Here is a 16,343-nt window from a genome sequence, read left to right on the forward strand (position 1 = left end):
TTCACTTTCCTTCCCACATAGCGCTTACCCGCATTTAAAAGGAGACTTTCACCGCTGTTGGGAGCGGACTACTTAGACCCTTAACACACTCTCCAATCTTGACCTCCATCTTGGGTGAGGCAGGGAGTCATCGCGCCGCCATTTCGGCCAGCGCCCTAGTCTTCCAGCAGGGATTTGACGCCCCTACTTAAGGCGAGCACACCTGCCTGGCCAGCCTTGAACCAAGGTATTCGACCGCGCAGCACAGGGCTCCTCAGGCGCGTTTACTGCGGAATTTAGAGCGCTTAATGCGCATATTTTAAAAATTATCGTTTTTACTTTTTAAAAGCTTTTTCACTTTCCTTCCCACATAGCACTTACCCGCATTTAAAAGGAGACTTTCACCGCTGTTGGGAGCGGACTACTTAGACCCTTAACACACTCTCCAATCTTGACCTCCATCTTGGGTGAGGCAGGGAGTCATCGCGCCGCCATTTCGGCCAGCGCCCTAGTCTTCCAGCAGGGATTTGACGCCCCTACTTAAACCTCACCATGACGACGCGCAGCGGAGATGCGCAGCGGAGTCGCCGGACTCACGCCGGAGTCCAGCCAGAGTCCTGCCCGTCTGGGCTCGTCCGGGCTCAGACGGGCCTGGGGCCTGGCACTATGCCCAATAGTTCGGCATTGCGACTCACATACTCTCGGGAGGACCTCCTTGTTTTGCGCAATTCGGTTCCTGCGGACTATTTTCCTATTGACGATGGTGTGCTTCTACCACCCTTATGGGCGGTGGGCACGCCGGCCCCTTCGCAAACAGGAAAGAATACCTTGCTGTTGGGGCTGCTTAATTGCAGGTCTCTTCCGCGACACTCAATTGAACTCAATCATCTCACTCAAGATCAGGATCTAGATATCCTGTTTCTTTCGGAAACTTGGATTACTTCCAGCTCCGATGCGGATATTGTGCAAGCCCTCCCGCCAGGTTTTCTTCTGTATCATCTGGACAGACCTGAGGGGCGTGGGGGTGGTCTTGCTATCCTACACAGAGAAAATTACGTCTGTAGGGCCCAGAAGGGATTCGTCGCCGACTGTGAGAGCTGCCAGTTCTCATTACAGATATCCCCCACTGTGACACTATCCGGTCTGCTGATTTATCGGCCTCCGGGGGGGGTGGACATTTTCGTAAGTTCCATGATGGAAACTGTAACACTGTTGGCCTCATCTACTTCTAATTTCATAGTGTTGGGAGATTTCAATCTCCACTTCGATGAAATTACAGATGCTACTGCCAAAGATCTCAAAGGTGACCTGACTGCATGTCAGCTCCCTTTAATCAACACAGAAGCCACGCATGAGAAGGGTCATTTATTAGACCCAATTTTCTCTAATATTCCCCGGTTTACGGCCAGGCCAGTACTCCCCCTTCCGTGGTCTGACCATTTTTTAGTTTCGGCGGAATGGCAAGTTAAACTTCCCTTAACATCTACGCATCAAGCGTTTATGGTGGACAGAGCCTGGTCCAAATTATCGATCAGTGACTGGTCCATCAAATTGGTAAACTCGCGACCCCCGCCCGAGTCAGACCCGATCAAAGGAGACGCCAACTTTAACCGGTGGGTGAGTGCCTCGCTTGATGCCCTCATTCCTTTTAAAACAGTACAAAAGAGGGAGAAAAGAATTGGCTCTGCTCCATGGTACACGGATGAGCTTCGCCTGCTCAAAAAAGGATGTAAAAAGCTGGAGAGGGCGTGGATGAAAAAATTTGATGCAATTAAGCGAAAAAAATATCATACAGGGATGCGGGGTTATAAAGCCGCCCTTCGATTAGCAAAAGCCCAATTCTTCGAGGAGCGCATTCGACTAGCATCACATTCTTCTAGGGAAACCTTTAAAGTGGTCCAAGAACTCCTCAAAGTTCCTGAGCCGGCAGCCACACATGACGTTCAGAAGTGTAAGGAGTTAGCAGACTTCTTTCATACCAAAATAGAGAGGATTCTCAATTCCCTACCCCAGAATACACGACCTCAAGTCACCCCGGAAGAGCATCCCTCAATTCAGCCGAGAGTGCGATCTATCGTCTTGGACACTTTTGGCCAGTGTCAGAGGCTGAAACACTGAAAGCTCTTACTTCTATGAAAAGTGGTTCCCCCAGGGACTCGGTCCCTATTAAATTTTTAAAGCAAGTAGCTACTTCAGTTGTGGCGCCCATTACGGACCTGATGAATGCATCTTTTTCCCAGGGCCTGGTGCCACCAAGCTGGAAAACAGCAGTGGTAAAGGCACTGTTAAAAAAGCCTAATTTGGACATTGCGTAGTTGTCAAATTACAGGCCTATATCTCTGCTGCCAGGCCTCAGCAAAATTGCTGAGAAGCTGGCAAACCACCAACTGTCAAACTTCTTAGAGTCGAACGGTCTGCTTCGTGACTCGCAGACCGGTTTCCGTCCAGGCCAGAGTACTGACACCGCTCTCCTGGCAGTCGTTGAAGAATCTAGACGCATCATGGATTCAGGAGGTTCAGTGGCAGTGATCCTCCTGGACCTGAGTGCTGCGTTCGACACCGTGAATCATCAGGTGTTGATTCAGCGACTGTCAGAGGTGGGTGTGGCAGGGGCCGCCCTGAAGTGGCTTAGCTCATTTCTCGACGGTCGGTCATACCAGGTTTGGGAAGGCAGCAACCGGACTCCATCTATCCCCCTCCAGTGGGGTTTGCCACAGGGCTCTTCATTGAGCCCGACATTGTTTAATGTTTATATGGCCCCCCTGGAGGATGTGGTGGCTCCCTATAACATCAAGATCATCAGCTATGCTGATGATACTCAGCTAGTGGTTGCCCTTCCTCAACTGGTCGACAACCCTGACCTGTTGCACTCCTGCCTGGTGGAAATTCATACCTGGATGGACGAATCAGCTCTTAAGCTGAACGGCTCTAAGACAGAGATTATGCTGCTAGGGAATAAAGCTCCCTTACTGCCATTAACCTGCTGGCCGATCTGTATGGGTGATCTCCCCATTTTGAAAGAGGAGATTAAGAGCTTGGGGGTATGGTTGGAGCAAGATCTTTCCTTCAAGACCCAAGCCAAAAAAACGGCAGGAGTGTGTTTCGCCCTGCTACGAGCAGCTCGTAAAATCTTTCCGCTCCTCCCCTTTCCATCGAGGAAACTGCTGATTCAAGGGCTTATAACATCTCGCCTCGACTACAGCAACAGCCTTTTTCTAGGTGCCCCTGAATCCACCTTAAACAAATTGCAGCAGGTCCAAAACGCGGCGGCTCGACTGCTCATGGGCATTCCCAGAAATGCATCAGCAAGACCTGCCCTCAAGGCGTTGCACTGGTTACCAGTGCGAGAGAGAGTAAAATTCAAGGCACTCTGCACTGCTCATAAAATTCTTCAAGGTACTGGACCACCAATTTAAAAAAATTTAGCAGTGCCTTATAAAGCGAATAGAACGCTTAGATCTGACCAGAAACATCTCCTTGTCCCCAGAGTAAAGAGATCGCGTACGGGCGGGAGAAGATTCTCTGTGAATACAGCTACGCTTTGGAACTCTCTACCTCTAAAACTTCGCGCCGAGACCTGCACTCTGCGCTTTCGCAAAGGTCTGAAAACATACTTGTTTCCTGCATGACTCGTCCTGACGAACTAACTGTTTTAGCTGTTGTTGCCTTGCTCAAAGCGCCGGGATGCCCTAGGGTAACTGCGCGCTATATAAAATTTTAAATAATAATAATAATAATGGGAAACTGATTTGTCCGTTTCTTTACCTATTAATACCTGGGATAAACTATGGTCCAAACTATTCAAAATTTCTGCTGCTGCTCGTATAACCCAATCTTTGTATTTTATTTATCATAGAGCGATTATTACTCCTGTTAGTATTTGTACATTTTCACCAATCTCTTCTCCATTATGTTGGTCATGTTCCACTGAAACGGGCACTTTAAAGCATCAACTTTATGAGTGTTCTAATGTTTTATCCTTTTGGAATTCTGTTTGGAATATTTGCATGTTAGTATTTAAATTCAATGCTACTTTAACACTACAGAATGTTTTTCTAGGTTCCTTATCACCTGCTGTGGATGTTGTATCTTCTGTTCCCAGATTATTTGATCTTTTTATTGCATTAGCTTTTAAAGTTATTCTATCATCCTGGAAAGACAATTCTAAAATGTCTTTGCTAACTTGGTGGACTTTTATTTGTGATGAACACAGGATTGCTACTGTTTCCTGCTCTTCTCTTTCTCAAAAAATTACATCAGATCTTCTTTGGATTCCTTTCACTACATATCTTTCTTCACACTCTCCTATACATTAATTCTTTTTCTCTCCTTCTTTATACTATTCTCCCACACCATTTTGGTTCTTCCTCCCCTATCTTTTTCTCTATCTCTATTTTCTTATTTCTCTCTTTCTCGTTCCTACTTTCCTTTCCTTTCTCCTTCTCTTTAATTATAATATTTCTATTTTATCATATGGTATTTGCCTGATTGTTTATTTTAATTATGTTGTGTATGTTTTATTATGGCTTCAACCCCTTCCCCATTTTATTGTTTCCATTTTCTCTCTTCTCCTATGTATTTCAAAAACTTAATAAAAACTTCTTAAACCAAAACAACCAATAGATGTTTAAAAAAGACAAAATGTTGGAAAGGCCTGAGGGGAGATCAATTTGAAAGTTTATTTCCTGCTTGACAGGCTGGCTGTCCCCAGTATCTATACCGTAAGTAAACAAGTGTGTAAGCCCAGGATTCAGGGATAACACTGAAGCAAACTGCCCCTACAACTGGTGATAGCCCCTCTGTTGTTCTTGGGTGAGGGTAGGAGAGAGGTTTATACCTTCCACTGAGCCCTTTTTTTCCTTAGCTGACAGAAAACATCTTCCTCTCAGTCTTTCACCAACAGCATGGTGACCTCAGACCCCTTATAGTGGCGTTTGAGGTTATTAAAGAGTTTCTGGGGTTCTGAGGTCCACGAGGTAGGTGGCCTTTCCCTTCCTCTCTTTCACCCCACAGGGCCCTGTCCAGCGATCTTGGAGGATGCTGGGCTCTATTGGCTCCATAACGCTCACTTTTTAGCCAGGCTAAAAGTCCACCAGAGTGGCCTTCCAGACATACCAGAGTTTCAAGATTTCCATGCTGGCTTCCTAGTTCCCAGAAGCCGTTTTCTAGAACTTGGCAAATCTGGTTCCTGATGGCTAGCATGTAGCTTACCACCTCCTGAGGGTTTCTTTGGAGCTTGCTCCAACACCTCCTTCACCAGACTGAGAGACTCCCTAATAGGGTTGAAATCGAGGATCCCAAATAGGCTAAACCCAACTCCCTTCTGTGACTCCTTCCTGGAGGTAAAGCATAGGCATGGTAAGAGGAAGTCCCACTTCCACCCCATGGACTCAGGTTTGCCCATATTCACGCCCTTCAGGGTCTTGTTGAACCTTTCAACAAACCCATTGGTTTGAGAATACTACTCCACACTCTTTACACATGTACTTCATCTAGGCAGAAATTTTGTTGGTGTCTGACACCACTTTCTTGAGTCACCTTAATTGGGTGAAGAGACCTGTCAGGGCTCTAGCCACTGCAGGTACAGTCACAGTCCTCAAATATATGGCCTCTGGGTACCTAGTGGCATGGTCCACAAAAACAAGATAAACCTGTTGCCTAAGGGAGTTTTGGGGTCCAAGGGACCAACATTGTCAATGCCCACCTTTTCAAAGTGGATGCTAGGTAAAGGATTCATGGGAGCCTTTAGCTTTTTCCCTGTTTTCTCTCTGACCTGGCAGGTGACAGATGTCCTGCACAATGTATCTGGGCATGTCTTCATCCGGGCCAAATAAACATTTGAGACAAGCCTGGAAAGATCTTGTCCTGCCCCAGATGTCCTGCCAGGGGTCTTTCATGAGCCAGTCCCAATAGGAAGGCCCTTTACATTGGAAGACCACTAACACATGTGTTGTCCCATGCACAGGCACCATAGGCTCTCTAATAAGGAAGGCACTTCTAGAATAGATGAGGTGATATCTGAAGGTATTACCAGCTGCCTGATCTTCATCTTGCTGCCTTCTGCCCTGTAGGGTTGTATAACTCCTCCCTGGTGGGCCCACCATCAGCTTGCTTTCAAGTGAGTTCAGGCAGATCTCCTAGAGAGTCAGTGTCCTCACTCGTAGGCTCTAGGGCATCCCATCCACCTTTACAGTGGGAGTTTCAGGGGCTGGTGTCTTTCTTTCTTCCTTGACTCCCCTCATGGGCACCCTCTTGACGCTTATGGATATGCAGACCAACCCAGGTAACTAACCAACCCAGGTGTGACTTGACACCCATCTCGTTCCAGACATTGTACTCCAGATCATTTCCAAACAAACAATCCACAGGCATGGCAGGGCTCACAGTTATCTTAATCAAACCCGAGACCCTACCCCTCATTCAAAGGGAACTAGAGTTATAGCGTTAGTGATTTTCACGGTTGTCTGCTACTACAACCTAGTGGATTTTATCAGGTATCACCTGCTCTGAGGATATCAGATAACACCTGACAATAGACATACCAACTCCTGTGTCCCTCAGAGTCCCCACCTTCCTCACATTATTGGTGACAGACTGCATATATGTGGCAGTATTTGAAGGCATGTTGGCTTTGGGTGCCATCTCACTGTCACCCAGGGACACTAGGGTATCCTAGCTGCCTCCTCCACTCTAACTGGGTCCATCTCCTCCCCAAGGTCTATGCTGGACAGCGCAGAGGTACTCCCATCATTGGAGGGCTGTGCCCTCTTAGGGCACTTGTCATCACACTTGATGTGTCCCAACTTGTAAAATTCATGTGGGGATAAAATTACCAGTGTTGTTATCTGCAAGCTCTACTTTCTGGTCAGATTGGGACTGGGTCTCTTGTCCTAAGAACTAGTTTGTGGGCCATGAGAGAACTCAGACGTAGTTTTCTCTCTCCCCTCCTCCTTCTAGTGGGAACCCTCACCACCCTCTTGGAAGTCCTCCAGATACCTTCTTGGAACTCTGATATTGACCCAGAGGTCTGCCACCATAGAAAGCTTCCTGGGGTCAGTGATTTTACTATCTACCAGATCCTGCACAGCTCTGTAAAACAGTTATTGAACATGTGCCCCCTCAAGATTAAGTTGGATAGACCACTGTAAGTGTCAACTTTGCAGCCCCTCATCGAGCCACTCAGCATCTTGCTGGATTAGTCCAAGAAATCCACCCAAGAATGGTTTGAGAGGGTGTTGCTGTCCTTGAACCTCTAACAGTATTTCTCAGGAGTCAACCCAAATTTGCAGACATGTATGGCTTTTGTGGGGATGTGCTTTGTCTGGTCACCCACCTCAAGTGTAAGAAGGGTATCCCTCCTCACTGTATGCATGCAGTCCCCCAATACTGGGTCCATATCATATCCCACCACATAACAGGGCACAAGGTCTGGTGGCATGCAGATCCTCACCTCTCCAGGAGACACTGAAGGCATGCTGCCACCATCACTGTTGGATTCTGAAGTTTGACTGACCTTGCACTCCAGCTCCTTCATGGTTTACTCATTCTCCAACAGCAGTTTCTGTTTAACCAAGGCCCTCTCAGTCTCAGATTATTTGGCTAGCGTTCTCTCTGCCTCAGCTCTTCTCTCCTCTGCTTATGTCTTTTCTCTTGCTGAGGATTTGTCAGCCTCAACCATTTACTCCTCTGCTTACAATTTCCTCTTGGATATCTGTAGTTTGTGCTCCCTTTCCGTCATCCTGTCCTCCAGCTCCTCTGGGACAGACTCCAGTGCAAAAACACTGCTTCCAGTCCCCTCATGGCCCTCCTCTTATGGTGAGTTATGCTCCTCTTGCTACTCGGGACTCATGTTTAGGACCTCCTCCTTATCATCCATTTGCATGTCCTATCATCAGGGTTGTCAACCTCTGATGTGGCCTGCAACCCCTTGCACTGCTTATATTCACTGTGGAATATCTGGAGGTCTAATCTTGTGGCCTTCTTCCCTGCATTCATTCCCCTTTAATTGCAGAGCCTCTACAGCTCAGTCCTGATGAGGGTGTCAAAGTTGAGCAGCTCCATCTCCGTGGTACAGAAAATAGAACTTAAAATTACAAAACTTAGAAAACAGCCATTGTGTATGGCACTACACAAACAGAAGTACTGGACTCACCACTGATCCCCAATGTTAGGATTTCAGTATTTATGCAGCACACTAACAGTAATAAAAAGAAAACACATCAAAAGAAAAATCCCACACCATTTTAGAAAACAGAGTACATTTCAGTAAACTATGTGACACCAAAATGACAAACATCCAAACAGTAAAACCAAAGTTACGATTTTTTTAAGTTTATGGTAAAAACTAGCATCTAAAAGATCAAAGCGCCAACTATGGATGTCTAGTCACATGAGACTGGGTCATATTAAATAATTTGGCCAACTGCGATGGATCGCCAATCGGGCAATTGGGATGCTAAGAAGAGTGTTTCCCTATCTGCCAGATTGCCACAGGAAAACACTTGTGCAGGCACTAGTCATCAGCAGAGTGGATTACTGTAACGGTCTTCTTTTAGGAGCTAATGAAGGTCAACTTAATAAGTTACAAGTAATCCAAAACACGGCTGCAAGGACTGTCCTGAATGTTCCCCCTAGGACTCCTTCTCGCCCCCTGCTGACTAGACTCCACTGGTTACCAGTGAGGAAGCCAGTACAGTTTAAGACTCTATGTACCATTCACAAAAGTGTGATAGGCGAAGGCCCAAAATATCTGGCCAAAATCTTTCAGCCATATGCTCCTGGGCGTTCCCTGCGATCCAGTAATCTGCAGCTATTGCAAGTACGCAGAATAAAGAAATCCAGACAAGGAGGCCGAGCGCTGGCCCATGCGGGACCAGTGCTCTGGAACTCTCTACCTCTTGAGTTGAGATCACTCACTAGCCATCTGGCCTTTCGGAAGACCTTAAAAACACACTTATTCACTAGTAATTAACGCTTCCTTTGCAATATGTACTACCCCCCCTGAACAAGACTATCTGGAGTCATATTCTTACTGGCAAAAGCGCGGAGATACCCCTTCGGGTTCTATTCAGGCGCTATATAAGAATATAAAATAAAATAAAATAAAAATAAATACAAGTAGAGAATTGAGCCATTCTGCACTTAGCTAGGCATGTAGAAGAAACGTAAACAAAAATGGCTGAGAAGATAGAAGTTCAGTGGGGCAACGCTGAAGGCGGTGTCCCAGGAGGAGGCATCATTGTCAGGGAGCCACTGGATGAATTCACAGTGAAGATTTCTACATTAAGACGTAGTCACTTTTTTGGAATTGGAAAGTCTCCGGCAGTATAAGGCTGGAGGCTGTAGTTGATGAGGGTACCTCAAGGTGGGGTACCTCTTCTGCAGAACACGATTTGCTCCTACGGAGAAGAATGTAGCAGGAGCTGCCACAAAGTTAGACCAACTGGTAATGCACCTGGGGCGGAAAGACAAGCAGGTCGGTCTTGGTGTCCTCTTGGTTCTCAGAGCGGTTTTAAGCCAAAAACATTCTAAGGTACACGTTTTGGATTTTGGCTATCTGCGCACCTTTAACACCATTCCCAGGGGTCCAGGACTGGAAAGGCACCACTTAGAGGGTTCAGACTCACTCAAGATGGGTCCAGGTGTGGATTTAAGATGATTGGAGCCTTTTCTGTCCATGTCCATCAGGAAGCCAGTCAACTAGCACCTGGAGTCACTCTGGTTGTCCTGGGTTCAAGAGGTCGAACAGGCTTCAAACAGAAGGCCATGTCTCTGAGGTTTCAAGGCAGTCTCCAGGCAGTAGAGCCGTCCTTCCAGGTGCAGCAACGCAGTCTTTTGAAGTACACAGCAGGCCACAGCACCAGGCAATCCTCTGAGAGTATTTTCATTTGTCCAGTAAGTGAACTGAAGAGTTGATCTGAGGGTCCTATTTTATACCTGTTGCCTTCTTTGAACTAGGTGAAGTTTCCAGAGAATTCCTTTGGAGGTGCTTGGAGTTTCCTGACTTCCTGCCCGGACTCCAGCCGGACTGCCTAAACAATGAGGTAGTGGGAAGTCCTTTGTGTGAAGGTAGAGCATAGCCTATTGACTTGTAAGTGGGGCTATGCTCAGCTCCACCTCCATCCTGCCAGTGTTGGCCCATCGAGGCTCACCGGATCCCTCTATTGTGTGGCTGTCTGGAAGGAATAAGCAAAGTCCAACTGCCAACTACACCCAGTGATGTGTGCCAGGAGCACTCAACAGGTACAAAATGGCTAGGCCAGGAAAATGACAAATTTCTAAAAGGGAAAACAACAATTGATGGACAGAATTCAGAACAATGTCATTCATTCACCCCACTACAGAGATCTGGGGCTAAATCCATCATTTTCTTTCTTCCCATGTGATTCCAGTTTGAACCCAGCCATATGCAAATCAGTCTTGACCCTGTGCCCAATGGGAACAGTCCAGCCCAAACTGCTTTCCCGGTCCTCCATGGACTGGGAAAAAGTATCCTAGGACCAGTTTCGGGGTTTCACCCCTCATTAGCTAGGATAGCTTGACTCCAGTGGCATGGAGAGCACTGGATCTATCTGGGCATACCCATCCCACTCGGGGTGATAAATGCAAAAAGAACAATTGATGGACAGAATGCTGAACAATGTCATACATTCACCCCCGTACAGAGATCTGGGCCTAAATCCATTGCGTTTTTTTTGCTTCCCATGCCATTCCAGTTTGAACCCAGCCATTTGCAAATCATTCTTGACCCTGCGCCCAATGGGAACAGTCCAGCCCGAACTGCCAGGCCAGGTACTCCCTGGACTGGAAACAATCAACTGGTTTTGGGGTTTCAGCCCTCATCAGCCAGGACTGTTCCCATGAGGCACAGGGTCAAGACTGATTTGCATATGGCTGGGTCTGAACTGGGGTGTCATGGTGAACAAAAGAACAATGGATTTAACCCAGATCTAGTGACTGGGGGTGAATGTTTGATTTTCTCTGCTTTCCGTCTATCATCTGTGTGTCTTTTGATTTTTATATTTCTGAAAGTGTCATTTTCAAAATTGTATCTCAAAGTCTTAAAGAGGATTATATATTACAATTTCTTAGACACTAAGCATAAAATCACTACCTGTTCCCAAGCAACACAATGTTATCTTATCAGTGAGGCAGGATTAACAGTAGTGAAAACAAATTTGTTTGTTTTTCACTACACGTAGATGTCCAATCTTTTCATTACAATGCACCCTGCCCCTTGAGCTACCTAGGGTCTAACTTAGGGATAGGTTAAATTGAATAAAAGGGGAGTTTAAGGCTTGGAAGGTTGTTTTTTTGGCAAGTCGAATTGGCTGTTAAAAAACACTCCATTCCAACAAACTTTATTTAGGTCGGTTAGACCTTAAAAAGTGAACAATACAACGCATAAAAAACATGGAAAAATAGCGATATATGAAGAGGAAATAAGACAAAACTTCAATTAAATTCATCATAACGGGGAGAAGTTGATATAAATAAGGTGCTCATAGCCCGCGACAAACAATCACCCGAATCAAGTTGATATCTTAAAATTTCCATTTTTCAATAGTGTTGATTTTTAAAATATAGCAGTTTAAAAAATAATAAAACATAGATTGAATGGTTAAAAAGACTAATGTAAATAAGGAATGACAAGATAGGCAAGCTTAGACTTGCACAGATGAATGTAGGATTGACCTTTGGTTGTACCACATAGAATTCAAAAAGCAGGAAACTGCAAAACTATAGGAGGGTGGGAGTCTGTTGGCTATAATCTGAATGCCTCCACATATTACCTACACCCCCAGGTTTCTGCAAAGTGGAACTAACCATTGCGGTCCAGCTGTTTTGTACCCAGGACAAAAAAAGAAAACATGGATATCAGTCTCGTCAGTACAGTTACATGCGGAACACCCCAAGGGGGAGGCTTTTGACCACTTGTTGGTAAAGGCACGAAGTGGAAGAGTTATAATTCTTAATTGGAAATAGAGTTTTCTTGCCAAGAAGGGTTGAATGATATCCAAAAAGGGCTCAAATTGGTACTCAGCTTTGATGTTTAGAAAGTCGACTGTTAAATTACCTAATAGCTCTGACTAGTGCAAGACCTGAAATGGCCGGACATGCTACTTCCGGGTTGTGCCATAGGTCTGGGAGGCCTAGCTTGTGACATGTGTCCCTAATATGTGCGAACCAAGGCAAATTACCCACTCCCGGAAAGCCTAGAATTTCCATAAATTCCATCCTATAGCCTGCAAGTTCCAGGGTCACCCACAATCTGCACCAGAATGTTAATGGTCGGAGACCTTTCTCCTCTGTGCCTAATACCAAAGTCCATGTGTAAGGGGATGAGTGGTGTACTAGGTGGAAGACCCAGCAGCTGTCTCATAATGTGCTCGAGTTTGGATAAACCACAAGGGAGACAATGCCCCCAAAGCTCAGCCCCATGCATTACAGCACTCCTGATTTGCACTTTGTAAATCTCGGCCACCGCTGCAGCCGGTTTGCAAGTAGAGCTCTTGTAGGTATGTAATACTCCCCCTACTGTCTGGGCAAGTTTGAGGCTAGCTTTAGCTAAGTGTGGGCCCCGATCAAACTTTTCAGACAGTGTGACACTGATATAATCAAAAACTGTCACCTTCTCTAGCAAGATACCATTTGAAGAGGAATTAGGACGGGAGGATTTGGCTGAAATAAAAACCATACATTTGGTTTTTAGCATGTTAATCTCCAGCCCTCTAGTTGTACAGAAGGTTACAAGCTGTCCAGAACCATCTGGATGCCCATGGCTGACTTAGAAAGAAGCACGGTGTCATCTGCAGACATCATAGCTGAAACCTTGCTACGCGGCAGTTTGGGGACATGATTATCCACTACCCATTTAAATGGGTGACTAAAGCATTGATGAAGAGGCAAGAGGGGTTTGGAGCAAGCACACACCCTGCCTTACTGCTCTATTGACTTGGAAACGAGGGGTTATTTCCCCAAGTTTCCTGTACCTTACTTGGGCATAATTGCCTGTAAGCAATCTCATGATCAATGTCAAGAGATAAGGGGGGATTCCTTGGTGTTTGAGAATCTCCCATAATTTATATCTAGGAACCAAGTCAAAGGCGGTTTTCGGGTCAATGACTATCAGATAGAGACTGCCACCCTCCATTGATACCGTCTTCCAGTATAGTACCTGCAACCTTAGTATTTGGTCAATGGTCGAGATGTTTATCATGAAACCTGCCTGGAAGGGACTCCAGATTTCACTCTCCTCCATCCACACATGAAGGCGATCAAGGAGAATCCTAGCAAACAGTTTCTGGGTGACATCGATCAAGCTGATTGGTCTATAGTTGGTCGGTAAGAAAGTTGAGCTCTTTTTGAAAATGGGGTAGATTTAAGCCCCTAACCAGGTGTCTGGAATCGCCATACCTTGCAGTAAAACATTAAAGACAATCCAGAGGTAGGGTCCCCATATTTCTGGTTCTGCCCTGAAAAAAATCCAGTGGAATCTTATTTAAACCTGGTGCTTTTCCAAGAGAGAGCCTTCTGATAGCATTGTGGACCTCAGCTAGAGTGATACCACAGCCCTCTTCAGAGGATGACCCAAGGAATGATAGGGAGCTGCCAGCATCTAGGTCAGTATCTTCTTCCATAAAATATAGGGCTTGGAAATGCGATTTTCACGCTGATGCAGCTATTTTCACGCTGATGGCTCTAGAACAGGCTGGCCTGGCCTAAGTTGCTTTCTGAGCAGACTAATGATCAAAACGACTTCATGTTTCTATTGGAATGGGCTGATGGCATCCCATCTATCTGACTCACAATTCTTCATAGCTCTTTGATGGAATCATGATGACAGAGCCTCGTTCACTTGATCAGAGGTCTATCATTACTTTTGATAGCCTCTAGGAGGGCTCTCTTAGCCTTACAGCTTGTGCTGTTGTACCAGGTTAGATGGGAGCCCTGCTTTGCTTTGGAATGTGACGGGGGTTAAATATATTTGTCAGACTGGTTGTTAATTCTAAGTGCAGCACCTCTATTCTATCAATCGATTGTGGAATATTCTTTGCCCTAGCAATATCCCCCAATTCCTGAATGAGCAATATGGATAGAGAGAAAAGTGCAGCTATCTTATCTGGTGATTGCTTCAATGCCCCCCATCTGATTCTCCTTCTTCTGTTATCCAGAATTAAATTATTAACTACCAGGGAGCTGCTATCTATAGGTTTGTCAAAATTTGGGAGCCACAGCTCTAATTTCAGGGCATTATGATTGTTGTCCTGCCGTGGCAGGAGAGCAAAATCAGCAACCCACTTGCATGACCTTACTTCAACTAAGATGTAATCCAGCAGGGGGAGTTGCCCTGATCTATTAAAGGTTGGCTTTGCTGGTCTATCTGACTTAGTGCGGCCATTGCAGGCTCTCAGAGAATGGGTTAATGTAACTGCATTGATCTGCAGTGCCAGCAGTGTTCAAGCCTTAATTATGTGAGTTTGAGGGCCGCAAATTGACCATAGCTGATCCTCAACACTAGTTGTAGCGTCAAGAGAGGCATCGAGAGGCTCAAATTGACAATTGAAGTCACCCCCTATTACTAATCTTAAATTTGGGTGGGACAGTGCTAATCAAAGTATTCAGTTGTTCTAAGGTCTGAGATGCGTGGCAGTTGCTTACGGGGCGAGAATAGATATTTATAAAAGCAATTTTGAGGCTAGGTGGGAATGTAAGTATGGTGCACTGGATGTCATTGGACAGGGTGTTCAAATGGTCCACTGTACAATTCAAGTGTGCAGCAACCCAAGTACAAAGACCCCCAGAGGGCCTACCCCCCCCCTATAGCTGGAATATTGAAGGTTTTATACCCTAACCTCATAACCTCTTCCCTTGCCCAGGTTTCCTAAAACATACAAACATCAAAACTGTCTCCAAAAGGCCCTCAATCTGGGGATTCCAGTTTGTCTTTAATTCTGGGGATGTTCCTGGAAAGAACCCTCAGCTTGCGATCAAAATTAGGGTTACCACCGGGGGGGTATGGGGGGGCGGGTGGGGTGGTGGTTGTCTAGATCTAAGCTGCGTGAGTCCTCGTGCTGGGCCAAGCGGAGGGCTTCCATGCCTTCCCTAAGGGTGCCACCACTGGTTATACCAGAAGATGGAGAGTCCTGCACGGTCAACAGTTGAAATCCCTGCTGATAATCAAGTACCAAGGACCCTATGACATTCCCAACACCACACACAATAGCATGAGTCGTCTTCCCCTTCTTAGAGCCCTTTAGTTCCCTGCCCGATCACCTAAGCCCGTTATTCGGGTCAGGACCACCAATCCACATAAGTCAATCCACCTCCTTTAGGGCCCCAAGCCTATTTGCTACTGGGATGTTAAAAAAAGAGGTATTGGTTATGGGGACACGGTAAGTTGGTCTAAAGGCCAGTTGACTGGAGCATAGTTATTTTTGTCCTAATATGGATACAGCTGTGGAGCTAAAAATATTCCAAAGTAAAGACCCTTAGCCCTGTAGATGGCACTTGGGGGCTAATGAAGTGGCCAGCCAGGATGTGAGCTGCCTGAGGGTTGCTAAAGTTAATAACAATGCAATCCACTTGCATTGTCTTAGGTCTTGTGCCCACCCAACCAATTCTACGAACCAATAAGATCTCCTCTGCACGGTCACAGGAAAACTGCCCATATCTGGCAAGCCAGAATAAACACTGATTCCTTAGATCCAACTGTGTTTCTTTCTGACAGGTTTTTAGCTCTGGATCTCCTCTCAATATGAGGACGTATGGCAGGGAAGCTGGATGTAGATTAATTGTCGGAAGCATCACAGTACAGTAGCCCCCGAGAGTCCCCTCCTATCCTGTCCACCCCTGACACTGTTTGAACAGGTTCTATATCATTTGTGTTAGCCATATGGGGGAAGGAATTATAGGGCCTTTTTAGAGTAGTTAGACCCATGGGGCCAAAGGGGAGCCTCCAAGCTAAGTTCTGCAGAGTGTTTGACCTCGCTAGCGGCAGACCAGTAGTTGCTGCTATCTCAATGTTATGGGCCTCTTTTCTGCTCGCTTCCTTTGGCACATTATGTAAGGCTTCCCCCGGCAGTCTAAGTTCACCTGGCGGTGTGGATGGTTTTTCCAGGCCAAGTCCCTCCCCAGTTCCAACAGCAATTTGCTGTGACTCTTTCTGACCAATCATTTTGGCCATTGCAGTATCCAATTTTTCTAAATGCCTCCAGAGTGTAACCAAGTTATTGTTTAATAGTTCTTTAAATCGTAGAAGAATGATGTCCAACAAGGTCTCCCCAGCAATGTCCAGAACGGCATCCTCAGGGACATTACTAGTGGGAACAGGAACACAACATCCGTTTGTGTGCTGATGGTAC

This window comes from Lissotriton helveticus, chromosome 3_1, assembly GCF_964261635.1.
Source record: "Lissotriton helveticus chromosome 3_1, aLisHel1.1, whole genome shotgun sequence".
Taxonomy (NCBI): Eukaryota; Metazoa; Chordata; class Amphibia; order Caudata; family Salamandridae; genus Lissotriton; species Lissotriton helveticus.